We start from the raw sequence: 7500 nt of genomic DNA, 5'->3' as shown, positions 1-7500 counted from the left end.
AGGGGGGCCGAGCCCGCGTCGGAAGGGAGGCCGGGCCTCGGGGCAGCGAGGGGGAGAGACACCGACCGGAGCCCCCACCGCCACACCGGGACGCGCACACGGGTTCGACTCAACGCCCAGGCGCCCACCTTGGCACCCCGGCAGCTTTCCCCCGACGCACGCCTTCCCAGAGGACGGCGGGGCCGGACGGGCCCCCGCGCAGACGCACCCTCAGCCAACAGGCCCCACGGACCGGCGTGGGCGACAGCCACTAAAGCCTCTTTCTCCTCTACGCCTCGCGGGGCGTCTTTCCCCCCGCACACGCCTCCAAGAGACCAGGCGAGACGCGCCGCCACGGCCGCGGCGGCCGGGACGCCCTTCAAACCGCAACTTCCTCCCGCCCGCCGGGCGGCCCTTCCCCCCAGGCACCCCGCGACCGCCCCGGGACCCGTGCGCGCCCGGCTGCCCCCCCGTGAGGAGGGGCCCGGCAGCACGGCCGCGGGTCGGCCAGACGAGGAGCGAGAGAGAAAGGAACGCCGGCGGGCGGGGAGGGGGAGCGAACCGACAGAACGAGGACCGTCGACGGCAGGGCGGGCCGCAGCGGCACCCCCCGCGGGAGACGCCTCACAAGGGACCGGGAGGCCGCTCGGGCGGCGACCGGGCACGCGAGCCAAGCCGGCGGGAATCACACTGCACCCAACCCGGAGCAGTCCCGCCACGCCCGCGGCACCGAGCCGACCCGAAACCAACGGACAACCCCCGGGAGCCCGAGGAGACGCCAGCCGACGCGAGAGAGAACCGAGGCAGACGCCGACGCCAACCGACGAAGACCCCCGCGTGGCAGCGGGTCCCAACGTCCGACGACGCGCCGGACGCGGCCGACCGCCGGTTCCCCCAAATAAGAAGTCCGCCCCCGAGAGCGAGGCCAACCCCGCGGTTCACGGACCCTCAAGAGCCCCGCGGAGGGGGAAGGGGGGGTAGGACGGCTCCCGCGATCTCCACCGGCCGTGGGAACGCTGCCGTGGAAGGGGGGGACGAGGCGGCAACCGCAGACGCCCGAGAGCACGCGGCACGCACCACACGCGACACGACCTCGCCGCGAGAGTGGCCGGGACGTGGACGCGCGTGGGAGGGACGCACACGCGACGGAGGGCACGGGGGGAAACGGAGGCGGGTGGGACCGGGAGCCCACCGCCGCCCTTCCAAACCCACCCGTCCCGCGACGACCCCTCGCGGTGAGGGGGGTACCGCGCACGCGGGCGTGTGCACGGCCCTTCCCCGCCACCTGCCACCAGAAACCCAATCTCCCCCACAAGCTCCGCACAGCGGCAGGTCGACAGAGCCCCGTCCCGCGTGATCCCTCCTCGTACTCGGAGCGGGGAGGCGCGGGTCGCGGTAGGCGAGAGAGCAAACGCTGCGCGCAGAAGGCTGAGGTCAGGGCGGGCAGCCGAGGGGACCATCCGGGAGAAGCCCCTCGGAGATCGTAAAGCCCTTTCCGAAGATAGCTAGAGAAGGCAAATTCCTCACTGAGGGCGGGACGAACCCAACACCGACGAGCAGCCAAGGGCTCCGTGCACGCAACGGGAAACGAGCAACAGGCGCGGGACAGAACGGGAAGGACCACGCGCCAGCTGGTGGGGGGTCTGCGGTATCGGCAAAGGTCTCTTTCTCCGGGGTCTTCTTGAGCATTCGCGGACCGGGGGGACCTGCGACAGGTCCCCGCCGAGAGCCAGGCCTCTTCAAGGCGCACACAAAGGAGGAGCCTTGACTTGAGGGAGTCCGGTCTTTAAAAAGGGCCAGCCGCGATCGCTCAGCACCACCCTAACCGCGCAGGGCCCGCGGGTGAAGGCACCAAAAACATAGGCACGGGGTGGGCGCTCACCCAACGGAAGGAGCCTTTTAACCGCACACTCAACTCCTCGACCCCCCCCCTTTCTGTCACCGTGCAGAAAGCCGGCAACTAGGACAAGGGAAAGCGTAAAGGCACAAGCACCATGGAGCACAGGAGGCACGCCGGGGAGCGGGAAGCGCCACCGCCAACTCAGAAGCGGGCACCTTGGTGGTCAAAGCCCGGAACGCTCCAGGAGCACCGCAAGGCTCACACGAAGCAGGGCGCGTGCACACACCATTCGGGAAGGGTATGCACCGCAGCGGGTCTACCACCTTCCCCCGGCACGGGGGAAGAGGGCCGCGAAGCAGTGAACGGCGTGGGGGCAAGCGCCCCCGACACGTCCACAGGGACACCGCGAACCACAGCAACAAGTGTGCGCGGGTCAGCGCTCGTGCCGGACAGCCGCACCCCTGACTTCCACACACCACCCTGCAAAGGAATGGGGAGGAGAGACGAGGGGCCCGCTGGCAGAACGAGAAGAGCGGTCGCCATTCGCGCTGAATGACCATTCGCCATGAATGTCCGTCCCTCGCCTGGCGCGGCTTAGGCCCCGGCCCGAAGAGAACGCGGCAGCACCACATCGATCCAACGGGAGCGAGACACGCCATGCATCGGGAACAACGGGCGTGAGAGCTTTCTAACAACGCACTGGACGGGAATACGAGCGAGAAGAGCGAGAGAGAGCACGGGAAGAAGTCGCTAACACTGCCACACACACAAAAAAAAAAATTTACCCTTCTCGAGGGCGAGAAAAAAAAGGAAGCGTTGCACTCGGGAGGCACGTGGCGTGGAAGAACGGGACTCAACGGGCAGCGGAGGTTCGGGAACTCCTTCAAAAAAAAATAAAAATAAAAAATAAAAAATAAAAATAAAAAAATAAAATCCCCTTCGAAGGAGAAAAGGTGCAACTCGGGAGGCACACAGCAGGAAAGAAAGGGACACACCACCAAGCAGCGGAGGTTCGGGAACTCCTTCCAAAAAACAAAAAAAAAAAAAAACAAAAAACAAAAAAAAAAAAACAAATAAAAAAACCGGTCGGCCGCAGAGGAGCACGCCAGGGGGTCACTAGCACCAAACGGGAAAACCCTTCCAGTCGCACTCGGCACCAACGACTCCTACCGGTAACGGACGACAACCACCACGGGGAAATCGGGAACGCCTGACACGCGGGACGGTTGTCATAAAGCTGCCCCACAGAGCACAGGCAAGCAAGCACGGGAAAGCAGGAAGCGCGTACTCATGGGGGGACGCTAAGCTTCAAGCATCGAAGAGGCCCATGCGCAGAAGAAAAGAGCTAGGGCTGGACAAGCAAACAGCCTTGGTGCAAGCCTCTTCCAACGTCCTTTAATGACAAAAAGAGTCAAAAGGACAGCGTGTCAGCATATATCTCCAGGTACAATAAGGACAGATAGCAAAGATGAAAAGTGTAAAAGACACAGGGATAAACATGACAGGCCACACGGAACGTCTGGAAGTCATGTTCGGTGACGTGTCCCCAAGAGGTCCCCATGTAGAAAGAGAACCGGACCGCAAAGGAACAACTGGTCGACCTTAGAACCCTGAGTGCTCACAGACCGAGGAGGCCATGGTAGATAGCCTGGAACACAGCTTCCCCTCGGCCTCAGAAGTCCATGCTCCCGCTGGCAGGGACCGGGGAGGATCCTGGAAAAAATAAAGTCTCGGAGGCGCCCCCTAGCCGGGACACCTCGGCTCGGAGGCCGGGGACACAGCACCCTCTCGGCCTCAGAGGTCCAGGCTCCCGCTATCAGGGACCGAAGGGACTCCTGGAAAAGAAAAAAAAAAAAATCCGTGGCGCCACCTAGCCGGGCCACCTCGGCTCGGAGGCCGGGGACACAGCACCCTCTCGGCCTCAAAAGTGTCTATGGTCCCGCTGGCTGGGACCGAAGGGACTCCTGGAAAAGAAAAAAAAAAAAAAAAAAACTCCGTGGCGCCCCCTAGCCGGGCCACCTCGGCTCGGAGGCCGGGGACACAGCACCCTCTCGGCCTCAGAGGTCCAGGCTCCCGCTATCAGGGACCGAAGGGACTCCTGGAAAAGAAAAAGAAAAAAAAAAAAAAACTCCGTGGCGCCCCCTAGCCGGGCCACCTCGGCTCGGAGGCCGGGGACACAGCACCCTCTCGGCCTCAGAGGTCCAGGCTCCCGCTATCAGGGACCGAAGGGACTCCTGGAAAAGAAAAAGAAAAAAAAAAAAAACTCCGTGGCGCCCCCTAGCCGGGCCACCTCGGCTCGGAGGCCGGGGACACAGCACCCTCTCGGCCTCAGAGGTCCAGGCTCCCGCTATCAGGGACCGAAGGGACTCCTGGAAAAGAAAAAAAAAAAAAAAACTCCGTGGCGCCCCCTAGCCGGGCCACCTCGGCTCGGAGGCCGGGGACACAGCACCCTCTCGGCCTCAGAGGTCCAGGCTCCCGCTATCAGGGACCGAAGGGACTCCTGGAAAAGAAAAAAAAAAAATCCGTGGCGCCACCTAGCCGGGCCACCTCGGCTCGGAGGCCGGGGACACAGCACCCTCTCGGCCTCAAAAGTGTCTATGGTCCCGCTGGCTGGGACCGAAGGGACTCCTGGAAAAGAAAAAAAAAAAAAAAAAAACTCCGTGGCGCCCCCTAGCCGGGCCACCTCGGCTCGGAGGCCGGGGACACAGCACCCTCTCGGCCTCAGAGGTCCAGGCTCCCGCTATCAGGGACCGAAGGGACTCCTGGAAAAGAAAAAGAAAAAAATCCGTGGCGCCACCTAGCCGGGCCACCTCGGCTCGGAGGCCGGGGACACAGCACCCTCTCGGCCTCAAAAGTGTCTATGGTCCCGCTGGCTGGGACCGAAGGGACTCCTGGAAAAGAAAAAAAAAAAAAAAACTCCGTGGCGCCCCCTAGCCGGGCCACCTCGGCTCGGAGGCCGGGGACACAGCACCCTCTCGGCCTCAAAAGTGTCTATGGTCCCGCTGGCTGGGACCGGAGAGGAGGGAAGAAATAAAAAAAAAATAAAATAAAATAAAATAAAAAATTAAAAAAAAAAAAATTGGAAAAAAAAAAAAAAAATCCGGGACGGGGCCCAAGCCTTCTGGTCGACCTCATCCAGCTGCCACCAACCCCTCCTTGTGTCCCAATAGGTCGTACAGCCACCCTCCTCCCCTGAAGTTCTCCAGGTACAACCTCCTAGCTAGAGATGGTCCCCAGACAGGACGGCGTCTCCGTCGCGCACCCGCCTGCTTGCCTGTCACCCTCTCACCCTGGCCGGCTCACCACAGGCACTTCCCCGTCCTTTGTCACCAACCGGGGGACAGGAGCGTTGCGGAAACTTGTCGCCACTAGGTGTCGCCCGACAGCGATCTCGATCAAGCAAACCAATACAGACTGTCACGCGCCGCCGCCGCCACACACACTCATTCCGTCTCTCCGGAGTGACCTCCCTAGCTCAGGGGGACACTCACCCACGCACAACGGGGCAGGTACCCACCACTTCTCCCGAATGGCACAAACGGTCCCGGTTGTCCCGCCGGAACACAGTGAACGCGGGATGGACTCGGGGCCAACCCCCTCAGGCACCCAGAAAAGGAAAGTAGGACGGAGCGGTGAAAACAGGCCACCTCTAAGTGAAAGGACATGCACTCTCGAATCGGTTAACAATTAGCAAGGAACAGGCACAGTTAGGAAAAGGGAGCGTCCAAACTCCGTCGTGAGGGGAGGGTGGCGGCGACCTCAGTTCCACACCATTTTTAAATGGCTCACTCATTTTTAAAACCCTCCACCGATCCCGATGGGGGGGAGGGGGGTTGTTGTTGTTCTCTGTTCCTCGCTGCCACCGCCAGCCGGCACTCACCAAACCACACACCTGCCACCCTCTTTGGAAGACTAAACACAGAGAGTAAATTAAAAGAATGGTGGAATGATGGTGGAATGGTTAAAATTCCCGTGATTTGTTTTCACTCTGATCAAAACATACTTATTTTGTGCATTTGCATTCCCTTGTTCACACGTGCCTCTGTGTGTGTGGTGGGGGAGGGAGGGAGGGAGGGAGGGAGGGAGGGAGGGAGAAAGAGAGAGAGACAGAGACAGAGAGACAGAGAGACAGAGAGAGAGAGAGAGCCAATTTAAAAAATAAAAACATGGTTAAATACAGCCACTTTGGGAAGATTGCTAGAGAGAATGCAGTCCAGAGTATGGAGGCCAGAGCTCTGGACGCTCTAGACCACAGGTCTCCCATCTCCCATATACCAGGCACCCAGCACCACCATCCCTACTTTGTTTGCTTGTGCGTTTGTTTGCTTGCTTGTTACATTAGTTTCATCCCAAGTTAATAATTATATATTTTTTTTTCTATGCACGTATTTAGTTGTGGCAGGGGAACTCCTTCTTTAGGACAGGCAGACTTAGCTAGTTAGTTAGCCAGTCAAAAGTACGTAAAAAATTTATATCAACATAAATATCATTCACTAAGAAATCCTATCTGAAGAAAAAGAAAGAAAGGAAGAAAGAAGGAAGGGAGGGAGGGAGGGAGGGAGAGAGAGAGAGAGAGAGAGAGAGAGAGAGAGAGAAAGAAAGAGGAAAACTGGCAGACTTAGTTTTAGTGTTTTTGTTATTGTTTATTCAAGATATTGTTTCAGGGCTGGAGAGACGGCTCAGCGGTGAAGAGCACTGACTGCTCTTCCAGAGATCCTTAGTTCAAATCCCAGCAACCACATGGTGGCTCACAACCATCTGTAATGGAATCCTCTCCTTGTGTGTTGAAGACAGTGACAGTGTGCTCATAAAATAAATAAACAATAAAAATATGTTTGAAGATTAAAGAAAAAACTCTCTCTCTCTCTCTCTCTCTCTCTCTCTCTCTCACACACACACACACACAAATAAACTCTGTAATAAAAATCAATGTGACTTCATGATCAAACTTCTATAGTCAATAGGACTAGAGAGAACACATGTCTGTAAAATAAAAGCAGAACCTTTTCTGCTTTGTTTTGTTTTGCCTCAAGGTACGTTTCTTTTGGTATAGCCCAGGCAGTCATGGAACTTGCTCCGTAGACTTATCTAGCCTCAAGCTCACAGAGGTCCACTCTGCCTGCCTCGGCCACCCACACAGCTCTCTCTGCTGACTATATGTCTGCATGCCAGAAGAGGGCACCAGAACCTAGGAGGACACACCACATGGCTCCTGAGAATCCAGGTTTTGACTTTAAAAAAAAAAAAAAAATTCTGACAGCATAGAGGGTAGATATCTGCCTGCCAGGCTCTTCTAGTGCTGTTTAAGGTGGGGTAATAGCCATGTGAAGGAGACAAGGGGAGAGGAAAAATCGATTGGATGAGTAGTGCTGCTGAGATTAAGGAACACACACACACACACACACACACACACACACACACACACACACACACAGAGAGAGAGACAGAGACAGAGACAGACAGAGACAGACAGAGACAGTAAGACAAAGAGACAGAGAGAGAGAGATGACAGAGGGACACACCGAGGGAAAGACATCAGGACCAGCTGAATTTCTCAAGAAAAGAAAAGAAGAGAAAGGAAAAATGTTTTCTATATACACAAATCTGTATACATGATTTGTTATAGTGTCCCATTTGGGCACTTTGGATTCAACTGTGGATGGTTGTCAGCCAGCTTGGCT

General features: G+C 57.7%; 1 long non-coding RNA gene across 1 annotated transcript in view; it reads right to left on the bottom strand.

The window, feature by feature from the left end:
* LOC147997326 (uncharacterized) overlaps positions 1-5497 on the bottom strand; it is an 18281-nt gene extending 12784 nt beyond the window's left edge. The window contains exon 1 of the long non-coding RNA XR_015647976.1: positions 5337-5497. This is a non-coding gene — a long non-coding RNA (uncharacterized LOC147997326). The remainder of the gene's footprint in view (positions 1-5336) is intronic.
* Positions 5498-7500: the final 2003 nt, after the last annotated feature.

This window comes from Rattus norvegicus, unplaced genomic scaffold (genome assembly GCF_021556685.1).
Source record: "Rattus norvegicus strain SHRSP/BbbUtx unplaced genomic scaffold, alternate assembly SHRSP_T2T unassigned-0000187, whole genome shotgun sequence".
NCBI classification, from domain to species: Eukaryota; Metazoa; Chordata; class Mammalia; order Rodentia; family Muridae; genus Rattus; species Rattus norvegicus.
Note: the sequence above shows the minus strand (reverse complement) of the source record. Positions and strands in the feature narration are given on the sequence as shown.